Here is a 13,871-nt window from a genome sequence, read left to right as displayed (position 1 = left end):
GAAGGTTCCGTTCACGTGGTCCCCAGCTGCTGACCAGGCATTTTTGGATCTCAAGCATCGTTTCACCACTGCCCCCATTCTAATCCATCCGGACCTGTCCCGTCAGTTCTTGGTGGAGGTCGATGCCTTGGATGTTGGAGTGGGGGCCATTCTGTCACAAAAGTTGCATCCCTGCGCTTTCCTGTCCCATCGCCTTAATCCCGCTGAGAGGAACTAACACTTCAGCGAGCAGGCCTTTCTAAACGACCTGGCCCGGGTATCCTGGAAAGATATTGACCTCATTCCGTCAGTAGAGGATGCCTGGTTATTCTTTAAAAGTGCTTTCCTCACCATCATAAATAAGCATGCCCCATTCAACTGCTCTTAAATGCAAGTAAAACTAAATGCATGCTCTTCAACCGATCGCTGCTCGCACCTGCCCGCCCGCCTAGCATCACTACTCTGGGCGATTCTGACTTAGAATATGTGGACAACTACAAATACCTAGGTGTCTGGTTAGACTGTAAACTCTCCTTCCGTGGCCTCCAACTACTCTTAAATACAAGTAAAACTAAATGCATGCTCTTCAACCGATCGCTGCCTGCACCTGCCTGCCCGTCCAGCATCACTACTCTGGACGGTTCTGACTTAGAATATGTGGACAACTACAAATACCTAGGTGTCTGGTTAGACTGTAAACTCTCCTTCCGTGGCCTCCAACTACTCTTAAATACAAGTAAAACTAAATGCATGCTCTTCAACCGATCGCTGCCTGCACCTGCCTGCCCGTCCAGCATCACTACTCTGGACGGTTCTGACTTAGAATATGTGGACAACTACAAATACCTAGGTGTCTGGTTAGACTGTAAACTCTCCTTCCAGACTCACATTAAGCATCTCCAATCCAAAATTAAATCTAGAATTGGCTTCCTATTTCGCAACAAAGCATCCTTCACTCGTGCTGCCAAACACCCTCGTAAAAGTGACTATCCTCCCGATCCTTGACTTCGGTGATGTCATTTACAAAATAACCAACACTCTACTCAGCAAATTGGATGCTGTCTATCACAGTGCCATCCGTTTTGTCACCAAAGCCCCATATACTACCCACCACTGCGACCTGTATGCTCTCGTTGGCTGGCCCTCGCTTCATACTGGTCGCCAAACCCACTGGCTCCAGGTCATCTATAAGTCCTTGCTAGGTAAAGCCCCACCTTATCTCAGCTCACTGGTTACCATAGCAGCACCCACCCATAGCATGCGCTACAGCAGGTATATTTCACTGGTCACCCCCAAAGCCAATTCCCCCTTTGGCCGCCTTTCCTTCCAGTTCTCTGTTGCCAATGACTGGAACGAATTGCAAAAATCACTGAAGCTGGAGACTCATATCTCCCTCACTATCTTTAAGCATCAGCTATCAGTGCAGCTTACAGATCATTGCATCTGTAAATAGCCCATCCAACTACCTCATCCCCATATTGTTATTTATTTATTTTATTTATTTTGCTCCTTTGCACCCCAGTATCTCTACTTGGACGTTTATCTTCTGCACATCTATCACTCCAGTGTTTATTTGCGAAATTGTCATTATTTCCCCACTACGGCCTATTTATTGCCTTACCTCCCTGATCTTACTTCATTTGCACACACTGTATATAGACTTTTCTATTGTGTTATTGACTGTACGTTTGTTTATTCCATGTGTAACTTTGTGTTGTTGTTTGTGTCACACTGCTTTGCTTTATCTTGGCCAGGTCGCAGTTGTAAATGAGAACTTGTTTTCAACTAGCCTACCTGGTTAAATAAAGGTGAAATAAAAAATACATTTAAAAATAAATACTATATGTGGGAATGTCTTTTGTCCGTCCTGCATGTAGTGTTGGTACATGGAATATTCCTCAACCGCATATATCATAAATTGCTATTGCAAATAGAGGTATTATGTTCAACAACTGACATTTTCTGATATTATTTTGACAAACACACGTTGGTGCTTACAATTCATTCTCTATTGTCATAAATTTGGTGGGCACAGTGATCTTTGTGATATGACTTTCTTTAAGCACGTACTGATGAAACTGTCACTTAATATTTTTCCCTTAAAGTCTACAAACGCTCTACATTTATTCACTCTGTGATAGGTTTGGATCCTATATGTTACTTTTATTATTGGCCTGTAAATGGTTCAGTGCATGTAATTTAGGCTGTGTGTAGAATGGGGCATAAAGGAAATTACCTCTACTACTAAATTAGTACTAGATTATAGTGATAAGGAAAACAGCATACAAATTTGGCCTGTGCATTCATTTGCCTATAACTAATCAGAATTCCATTATGTTTATATAAAAAAGAGAGTACTTCAAAATGAGAAGATCCTGCCATGGAAAAGACGACGGCGGACATAAAGTGGAAAGGAGGGGAAATAACTCACACCATGCAGCAGGACACCTTCAGCCGCGGGGTCTTTGTAATGCAGGTTTGATAGTTATATTTTCAGTAATGAATGGTTAGCTATTATGTGACAATTAGGTCAAAAACTCTATTTTATTTTTTGGTGTAGATGGCCTGTAAAGCTTACAGATTTAAGTCTAATAGCATGAGATGAAAGTAGACAAACATTAGAGTGTGCAATATGAAGGCATAGTCAGTGGACATTCTGAACCTTGTGTGGCAAAGAAGGGGGTCGAGTGATAAATGGCAGATATGTGAGGGCAGAACTAATAAACGGGCTCTGCCCGATCACTAAAATGGCCACCCCGATCAGAACTACAGATCACAAAATGGCCGACTGCCAAAACTACAATTCCCAGAAGCAAGGGGAACCCTCAGAAGGTGGAGCCGACCCACAGATAAAAGGTCAAGAAAAACCAGGAAGAGAGAGAGAGGGCGGGAAGGATCTATGAACCATAGAGAAAGAGACAATCTACATTGGCTGGATTTACCGTGTACGAGCTGGACTGTTTTGGACTTACCTGTTGGCGTTTAGACCTGGACCTACCGAGAACCAGATTTGTGTACCGAACCCTGCTATCCTTGACCTTACCTGCGGCCTGGGTGGACCAGGACAGCGAAACAAACACACAGGTACTGTCATGTTCGAAATAACTTTCATTCTGGGCTGACTTTGGTGACAGTTTCCCACTTAATTTGTGACAAACGCTCCTAACTTTGAAGAGGTTTGCCACACTTGTTTGAGGTCATTAGGTCACATGACCAAGGAGCTATTGAAATTTTAAATTTAGAAAAATTCATGTAAAATCATTTGAGATGGAAATGGACAAACTAAAGGGTGTGCAATGTGTAGATCCACTGAGTGGACATTCTGACCCTTGTTTGAAGTCACTATATCACATGACCAAGGAGCTATTGACATTTAAAATTTTGAAAAATTAATGTAAAAACGTGTGAGATGAAAATGGACAAACTAAAGGGTGTGCAATATAGAAGGGTAGTCAGTGGACATTCTGAACCTTGTTTGAGTCAAGTAGGTCACATGACCAAGGAGCTATTGAAATTCGAATGTAAAAAACGTTTGTACTTTGTTTACGCTCCCTAACTATTTCAACTAGGAATACCAAATGCTGCTCACATTTCCACATGTTTATTAGCTTTGGAAAGCAAATTAATGTCCAAATCGTAACAATAAGACCTGTGCAATGTTGTGCGCAATTTTCCCAACATCATGACACTCATTTGGAGCCTGTGGCTCAAGTGATTTGAAAGATATTGAGGTTTGAAAGCGAGAATATCCGTTGAATATCCAACTTCAAACTGTCTTTACCTCGGTGATTGCTATCCTCTCTCCTATCAATGCATGTGCCAAGCTGCTGCGATGACTTTGAAATAGAGGAGGAAGTGTCTGATGTGGAAGAGAATGTTGGATCATAATGAATGATCATAATGAATCATACTCTGATGAGGACGAAATTACTGAAGTGGTGATATTAATGTAAAAAAATTACAATATAGCAGGGTCTTCTAGCTAAGAGTCAAGGTAGAATGCAGTTAAGGTTTGTAATGTAATGATCAATATCAGTACAATCACAAACGACAGCATTCTTTTACATTCTCTTGCATAGCTTTATACTGTTTATAAACATCAGAAATATTTTTTTTTACTATAATTATCTGCATTTAGAATGTAAAACTGAAGTAAATATCCATAAAACAATGGTACATGTAGTGTTTATAATGTATATTACTGTATTTCTACAGATTATTGTTGTGAAAAAGGATGCATGTCTAAAAATACAGGAAGTTTATCCCTATAATTTCACAGTATTCTATCATTATTCATAAATACAGAAAAAAAGTATAAATTAACAGTTAAGTTATTTACAGTGTAGAGTTACATTAGAAGTGCCCATCCAAGAAGGCTCAAGGTCATTAGCCACCAATAAAATGACGTCAAATCACGTTATATCTACCGTAGCTTCGATTGGACTGATCATGTCATCATCCTACTTTCAAAATCTTAGCTAGCAGTGATCATCATGAATCAACTGACAATCTACTGGAAAATCCTTTTTAATCCTTGTCATATGAAGAGAAATAATGAAGGGAAATTAAAGAAAAAGTCTATCGGTGCTCATCGGCCTTTGGACATAAACATTACACAACAAGTTGGAAAAATCACAAATTCAACAATGAGTGGTTTGAAAGGAATCAGTGGCTAACTGCAAGCATTACAAAGCAGTCGCTGGAATGCTATTCAGTGGAGTTGGTGTGTGGTCCCAATTCTGGGTTTAAGGGTCTCTTTTCCAAGCTTAAAATTAAAAACATTCAACATTGGCCATGCTGTCAATCCCTGCATGATTTCTGCCGCTCTCAAAACAACTGTTAACTCGGAACTGGTAAATCGGACTTCAGTGAGTTAAAGACAACTGGGAACTCGCGAAAAAAACGAGCTCCAACTGGCAAAATATGTTTTCAGCTGTCATCCAACTCAGAAGTGTAAATTGGGAACTCGGGCCTCTTTCTATAGCTACGACCTGAAGATCCCTGACGTCATCATGATTTAACCTTGTTTGCTTCCGAGTTCCCAGTTGTCTTGAAAGCACCATAAATCCAGAGAATGCCAGACTTTGATGACAAAGTTTGATGACAAAATTTGCCCACGAAGGACCGCCGCGCCATTCCTGTTCAAGTGAGCACAGCACAACAAGGTGAATCCAAAAAGTTATTGTATGCTGCTGCATAAATTATGTAATATGCCAGGGAGAGCTAAGAAAGTAAAATTCTAAGTGTATCTTGTGTAGTAAGCTGTTTGTAGCCCATGTTCCTCACCCTAATCATTTTCGCCTACGGTTCGGACTTGGTAAACATGTAGCCTATAACCTGTTTTAGATAAATGTAATCGCTGAATATTGCAAGAGCTTTCATTGTCTGCTTATTTGCCCCCTTTATTTATCCTACGGTTCTGATTTGGTGTACAGGGAGAACACCGTAAGAACGGCCCATGTTCTGAATTCTGTCGCTGTGCATTTCAAAAGTGCTGAACAAATAGTTATATTGACTACGTCCGTCCTAGCTCGCTCATTAATGTCTTAATCGAAATTCCGGATTGCCTCTTATCCGCTTATCGTTCCCTTATGCCATAGTTAGTACATCTCAATTGTCAGTAGACACCACATTTGATTAAGCAAGTCAGCCATATCAGCCATATTACTAAATCAGGCTGAATGAACTGTTTCGCTGCCCGACAAGGCTCCGCTGATAGCCAGGTGTAGCAGTGGTAAGGTGTTGGGACTACTGTTGGGACTCTGCTGTTGGGACAGTTTTATGTAGGCCCTAACATTTTGTGGACACAGTTTTGTCACTGTTATAGTGCAGTTAATGTATTGTTTAATGTTGTATGGTGTTGTGGCTTTGCTGCTATGCATCCTCCCCCAAAATGGTTGTTTGCCCCACCAAGATTTACATTCTAAAATCGCCACTGGCTAATAGCCTATTGGAGGAGAGATGCACGCTTGCTCTTGCTTGCTGAATGTAAGGCTACAGCATTAACGGGCGGGGAGTTGGAAATGAGAAGCCCATACTTTCCTATAGTAGGCCTATCTTAACACCAGGCTACATCCTGACAAAATAGGCCTACACCATGAGTGCTCTGCTAATGTACCTTTCTGGACTTTCTAAACTGTGGAGAACAGACCTAAATTGATCCAATTGGTTGCATAAGCAGGCCCAGGCTGTTGGCCGATGCAGTTATTTCGGCATGAAACAAAACATGTGAGCGGTTATTCAAATTAGCCTTGTCTAAAAATGTAGGCCTAATCAATAGTGGAGCTTTGAGTGCCCTGGGACCACAGAGCGCAGTCTGGAGGAACGCACTACAGATCTGCAATTTCATAATCTGTTCATTTATTTTTCTTGCACTTTTGACAGATAAATATTCAGCCTATAGCCCTAATATTTAGCTAATGAATAGCCTAATATCTAGCTAATATTTAGCTTCTTACTTCGGCTACAAATCACTAACCTCTCTCTTCCAGCTGTTCCCCTTTACAACAGGCTATAGGCTACACAAGCCTCTCCATAATAAGCCATTCCTCTTCTCATGAAATTCCAGGAAAAGCTATAGGCTACAAAAGCTATAGGAAATGTACACTGGAAAAAATATAAAAAACGCATAATCCAACAATTTCAAAGATTTTACTGAGTTACAGTTGATATATCGACAGATCAGTAAGAAAAAGTGATGGGATACTTTCTACACATGCCACAGTCAGTGTGAACCGGAGTGACTTGACACAAAGCTGGCCAAACAAGATGTAGCTACAAACAAAACAGAGTTAAATGGTTCCAGTCTGCCATGAAGTGTTCATCCATGTATACGGATTAACCAGAAGCATTTACAGTTTAAGTCGGAAGTTTACATGCACCTTAACCAAAGACATTTAAACTCAGTTTTTCACAATTCCTGACATTTAATCCTAGTAAGAATTCCCTGTTTTAGGTCAGTTAGGATCACCACTTTATTCTAAGAATGTGAAATGTCAGAATAATAGTGGAGAGAATGATTTATTTCAGCTTTTATTTCTTTCATCACATTCCCGGTGGGTCAGAAGTTTACTTCTACAAGCTTCCCACAATAAGTTGGGTGAATTTTGGCCCATTTCTCCTGACAGAGCTGGTGTAACTTAGTCAGGTTTGTAGGCCTCCTTGCTCGCACACGCTTTTTCAGTTCTGCCCACATATTTTCTGTAGGATTGAGGTCAGGGCTTTGTGATGGCCACTCCAATACCTTGACTTTGTTGTCCTTAAGCCATTTTGCCACAACTTTGGAAGTATTCTTGAGTATTTCTGAGGTCTTGGCTGATTTCTTTTGATTTTCCTATGATGTCAAGCAAAGAGGCACTGAGTTTGAAGGTAGACCTTGAAATACATCCACAGGTACACCTCCAATTGACTCAAATTATGTAAATCAGCCTATCAGAAGCTTCTAAAGCCATGACATCATTTCCTGGAATTGTCCAAGCTGTTTAAAGGCACAGTCAACTTAGTGTACGTAAACTTCTGACCCACTGGAATTGTGATACAGTGAATTATAAGTGAAATAATCTGTCTGTAAGCAATTATGTATTGTGTCATGCAAAAAGTAGATGTCCTAACCGACTTGCCAAAACTATAGTTTGTTAACAAGAAATTTGTGGAGTGGTTGAAAAACGAGTTTTAACGACTCCAACCTAAGTGTATGTAAACTTTCGACTTCAACTGCATATACAAAACATCTTTGCACGTGAAAAAAAAAAAAGCGGTGCTATGTCTACTTGCTAGGTACTTTAGCAAGCTAACTGGGATTTTCTACAAGGAATCTGCCTCCCGAAAAAAACTTCTTCCAAGCTAGCCCCAAGTTGTTATATATTTTTTATTGTGCTTTATTCCATTTGCCTCATTACTCTGTGCTTTGTTGACTATGAACTTGCTTGTTTACCAAACCATGGGACAGACTGTTTGTTTCCACACTCGGGACTCTGACTCTTTATTGGTTACACAGACTCTTGGCCTCCCATCCTATTCTAACCACCTCTTGCCAGCTTTGTATTCATGTTACCTGATGAATTTGCTGTACAATATGATCTGATACACATTCAAATGTCATAAAAAATCAACACTGCAGAGCTCTCCCTGTCCTGATTTTATTACTACTGATGATATTTGGAAATGCGCATGTACATCCTGGCCCTAATTCTGATTTGGGCTCTGATATCCGTTTCACTAATTTCTGCTCTCGTAAAATCCTGTGTTTTCTGCATGTTAACACTAGAAGCTTATTACCTAAAATGTATCAATTGAAAGTGTGGGTTCACAGCTCCAATCCAGATGTGTTGGGTCATTACTGAGATGTGGTTAAGAAAGAGTGTTTTGAACACTGATGTTAACCTTTCTGGTTATGACCTTTTTCGGCAAGATAGATCTTTTAAAGGTGGTGGAGTGGCAATCTTTACCAAGGAACACCTTCAGTGCTCAGTTGTCTCCACCAAGTTTGTCCGCAAACAATTTGATTTGCTAGTTTTAAGCATTAAAACTTTCAAATATCACTTTGTTGACTGTTATTGTCCACCATCAGCACCGGCCTGTACCCTACCTGCCCTAAGCTCTCTCCTGGCCCCTTACACTAAGTCTGAATTTGTCCTGCTAGGTGACTTAAACAGGGACATGCTTAAACCACCTGACCAAGTCCTAAAGCAACGGGACTCCCTAAATCTTTCTCAGATTATTACCAATCGCACAAGGTATGACTCCAAACACCCACTCTGTTAGGTTCTAATTCTCAGAGTAAAAAAACTCAACGGACACTATGAAAACTTAACCATGTTTATTCTTCCCAGAGGGCCAATACAGCTGCATTCAGACAGACATTTTCACGCAAGCACTGATATTTAACCCTTTCTCCTAGGCTGAGTATCCTCTGACACATCTGTACAAACATTGTATATTTACTGCTCAGCAGGACACTAAATAATACGGGCCATAAACTTTTCTTTCTCCCTTGACCTGACCTCGACCCCCTTCATCACTAATCCATGGGTCTCTCCCCTTATCAATGCCTGCCACATGTGATCGCTTTCTGCACACATATATACCTTCCTCCTACAGATAACCATTAACTTCTGGTGTAGACCCTCTAACCCTAAGCACTCTATTTCAATAAGATCCCTGATATAATGTAAAAGTTATACATTACCCTCTCTCCCTCAGTGACATGAATAAGTATATTTCATATTCTCAGAACCCAACAACTCCAAACACCCAGAAAAGGCTACTCTCCTTGATGTTATCCTCAAAATAATCCTGATAGCTATCAGTCTGGTGTTTTCTGTAATGACCTTAGTGATCACTGTTTTACAGCCTGTATTCGTAATGGCTGCTAAGTGAAACGACCTGTCCTTATGTCATAGACGCTTGCTAAAATCTTTAATGAGCAAGACTTCCTTCTTGACCTGGCCTCTGTAAAATGGTATAGAATCAGCTGGATCCCCTCTGTCGAAGACACTTGGACCTTCTTTTTTTATATTTTCAGTGGTATTGTTAACAAACATGCCCCCATATAGAAAATTAGAATTAAAAACAGGTTCAGCCCCTGGTTCGACCATGATCTGGCAGAGTTACTCCACCTCAAGAATTCCATTTGGCGAAAGGCTTGGCACACTGTAACGTGTAAGCTGGGAGTCGGGAAGCAAGTTCAGGGAGTGACTTTTAATAATAAATAACACAAGAAACAAAAAAAGACAAGTAGCGTACAGACATTAAACAACAACGCCTCATTCTGTAACGTGTACACTGGGAGTCAGGAAGCAAGTACAGGGAGTGAATCATTTTATAAATAAACGAACATGGACAAAACAAACACAGGCAGCGTACAGACATGAAACAGAAACAATAACGCCTGGGGAAGGAACCAAAGTGAGTGACAGATATAGGGAAGGTAATCAGGAAGGTGATGAAGTCCAGGTGAGTCTGATGAGGTGCTGGTGTGTGTAACGATGGTGACAGGTGTGTGTAACGATGTTGACAGGTGTGCGTAACGATGTTGACAGGTGTGCGTAATGATGGTGACAGGTGTGCGTAATAATGAGCAGCCTGGTGACCTAGAGCGCCAGAGAGGGAGTATATGTGACACACACATATACCTCAGGCTGACAGGCTCTCGTTCAGGCAAATGAGAAATAAGTGCACTAAGGCTATTCGGAAGTCCAAAGTAAGTCATTTTAAAGAGCAGTTCTCTCTCTGTGGGTCTAACCCCTAGAAAACAGTTAAAGACCTGGAGAATAAACCCTCCTCCTCACAGCAGCCCATGTCTGTTAATGTTGATGATGTGGTTGGTACTTACAAGGAGCACATGGCTGAGCTCTTTAATCACCAATTCATTAAGTCAGGATTCCTATTTGACTCAGCCATTCTCCTTGCCCGTCCAACATTTCCTCATCTCCCATCCCTTCTAATGTGACTAGCCCCGATGCTTCTCCCTCTTTTTTACTCTGCCCCGCTACAAAGTTTCTCCCTGCAGGCAGTCTGAGGTGCTAAATGAGCTCCTTAAACTTGACCCCCAAAAAACATCTGGGTCAGATGGTTTGAATCCTTTCTTCTTTAAGGTTGCAGACCCTATCATCGCCAAGCCTATCTCTGACCTTTTTAACTGGTTTCTCCTCTCTGGGGAGGTTCCTATTGCTTGGAAGGCAGACACGGTTCGTCCTTTATTTAAAGGAGGAGATCAAGCTGATCTTAAATGTTAGGTTCATTTCTATTTTGCCCTGTTTATCAAAAGTGTTGGAAAAATGTGTCAATAATCAGCTGATTGGCTTTCTTGCTGTCTATAGTATTCTCTCTGGTATGCAATTTGGTTTACGCTCAGGTTATGGATGTGTCACTGCAACCTTAAAGATCCTAAATTATGTCACCATTGCCCTTGATTCTAAGCAATGTTGTGCTGATATTTTTATTGACTTGGTCAAAGCTTTTGATACGGTAGACCATTCCATCCTTGTGGGCCAGCTAAGGAGTATTGGTGTTTCTGAGGGATCTTTGGCATGGTTTTCTAACTACCCCTCAACGAGTGCAGTGTATAAAGTCAAAACATCTTCTGTCTCAGCCACTGAAGAGCACACCTCTCCAGTGGCCATCGAAGGTGAGCATTTGGCCACTGAAGTCGGTTACGACGCCTGAACTGCAGTCAGGTCAAGACCCTGGTAAGGACGACGAGCACGCAGACAGTTTTTGACAGTTTGTGCAGAAATTCTTCTGTTGTGCAAACCCACATTTTCATCAGCTGTCCGGTCTCAGAAGAAGCCGGATGTGGAGGTCCTGGGCTGGTGTGGTTACATGTGGTCTGCGGTTGTGAGGCCGGTTGGACGTATTGCCAAATTCTCTAAAACAAAGTTGGAGGCAGCTTATGGTAGAGAAATGAACATTAAATTATCTGGCAACAGCTCTGGTGGACATTCCTGCAGTCAGCATGCCAAATGCATGCTCCATCAAAACTTGACACAGCTGTGACAATGTGTTTTGTGACAAAGCTGCACATTTTAGACTGGCCTTTTATTTTCCCCAGCACAAGGTGCACCTGTGTAATGATCATGCTGTTTAATCAACTTGTTGATATGCCTCATCTGTCAGGTGGATGGATTATCTTGGCAAAGAAGAAATGCTCACTAACAGGGGAGTAATCAAATTTATGCACAACATTTGAGAGAAATAATACTTTTGTGTGTATGGAAAATTCCTGGGATCTTTTATTTCAGCTCATGAAACATGGTACCAACGTTATTTTTGTTCAGTACATTTAGATATTTTTTAAAAACTAGGCCTAATAGCCTATTTGGGGAAAGAAGCATGCTTGCTCTTGCTAATTGCTGAATGTAAAACAGGCCTTGTAAAAACATCTAGCTGGACCATGTAAAAACAGCTAGCTGTTTTTAGCAAGTTTCACACAACCCCATGTGCTTCACTCATCTGAGGGGTCAGCTGTGAATGCACTCACACGCTATTAACTTATGCTAATTGCTTAGGTTCTGCTCACTACAGTGTTGTCCGGTTAGAACATAATGTTGATGCCCATTACGCTCTTAATTGTCACCACCACACACACAAAGGTGCTTCAATTGAAGGTAGTGCTTTATGTGTGGCAATTTGAATGACTTGACATTTTATTGTTGTGGTTATTTCGATGCATTCAGATATTCGTGTTGTTGTCGACAATAAAAAGTCTTCTGAAAACCTGCGTCTTCTCTCTTTGGATGACAATAACTCTGACCTGAGTGGGCGGGTGTACAGTCCTGGCAAAAAGTTATGAGAATGACACAAATATAAATTTTCACAAAGTTTGCTGCTTCAGTGTCTTTAGATATTTGTCAGATGTTACTACGGAATACTGAAGTATAATTACAAGGATTTCATAAGCGTCAAAGGCTTTTATTGACAATTACATGAAGTTGATGCAAAGAGTCATTATTTGCAGTGTTGACACTTATTTTTCAAAACCTCTGCAATCCGCCCTGGCATGCTGTCAATTAACTTCTGGGCCACATCCTGACCGATGGCAGCCCATTCTTGCATAATCAATGCTTGGAGTTTGTCAGAATCTAATGTTTTGTTCCCCAAGCCACTTAGTTATCACTTTTGCCATATGGCAAGGTGCTCCATCATGCATGCAAAAGGCATTGTTCGTCACCAAACTGTTCCTGGATGGTTGGGAGAAGTTGCTCTCGGAGGATGTGTTGGTACCATTCCTTATTCATGACTGTGTTCTTAGGCAAAATTGTGAGTGAGCCCACTCCCTTGGCTGAGAAGCAACCCCACACATGAATGGTCTCAGGATGCTTTACTGTTGGCATGACACAGGACTGATGGTAGCACTCACCTTGTCTTCTCCGGACAAGCTTTTTTCTGGATGCCCCAAACAATTGGAAAGGGGATTCATCAGAGAAAATGACTTTACCCCAGTCCTGATCAGTCCAATCCCTGTACCTTTTACAGAATATCAGTCTGTCCCTGATGTTTTTCCTGGAGAGAAGTGGCTTCTTTGCTGCCCTTCTTGACAGCAGGCCATCCTCCAAAGGTCTTCGCCTCACTGTGCATGCAGATGCACTCACACCTGCCTGCTGCCATTCCTGAGCAAGCTCTGTACTGGTGGTGCCCCGATCCCGCAGCTGAATCAACTTTAGGAGACGGTCCTGGCGCTTGCTGGACTTTCTTGGGCACCCTGAAGCCTTCTTCACAACAATTGAACCGCTCTCCTTGAAGTTCTTGATGTTCTGATAAATGGTTGATTAAGGTGCAATCTTATTGGCAGCAATATCCTTGCCTGTGAAGCCTTTTTTTGTGCAAAGCAATGATGACGGTACGTGTTTCCTTGCAGGTAACCATGGTTGACAGAGGAAGAACAATGATTCCAAGCACCACTCTCCTTTTGAAGCTTCCAGTCTGTTATTCAAACTCAATCAGCATGACAGAGTGATCTCCAGCCTTGTCCTCGTCAACACTCACACCTGTATTAACGAGAGAATCACTGACATGATGTCAGCTGGTCCTTTTGTGGTAGGGCTGAAATGCAGTGGGAATGTTTTTTGGGGGATTCAGTTCATTTGCATGGCAAAGAGGGACTTTGCAATTATTTGCAATTCATCTGATCACTGTTCATAACATTCTGGAGTAGATGCAAATTGCCATCATACAAACTGAGGCAGCAGACTTTGTGAAAATTAATATTTGAGTCATTCTCAAAACTTTTGGCCACGACTGTAGTGTCCAAATACGCATTTGGGCGGGTGTAGTGTCCAAATACGCATTTCCAAGCGCTCAGATTGGTTGGGAATAGCAGCGTTATGATGGGTGAGGGATAACTAAGGTAGGCTGAACAGCCAAACTAATGGGACTTAAGGGACTGTGAGGGA

The sequence above is a fragment of the Salmo salar genome, chromosome ssa14 (assembly GCF_905237065.1).
Source record: "Salmo salar chromosome ssa14, Ssal_v3.1, whole genome shotgun sequence".
In the NCBI taxonomy this organism is placed as follows: domain Eukaryota; kingdom Metazoa; phylum Chordata; class Actinopteri; order Salmoniformes; family Salmonidae; genus Salmo; species Salmo salar.
Note: the sequence above shows the minus strand (reverse complement) of the source record.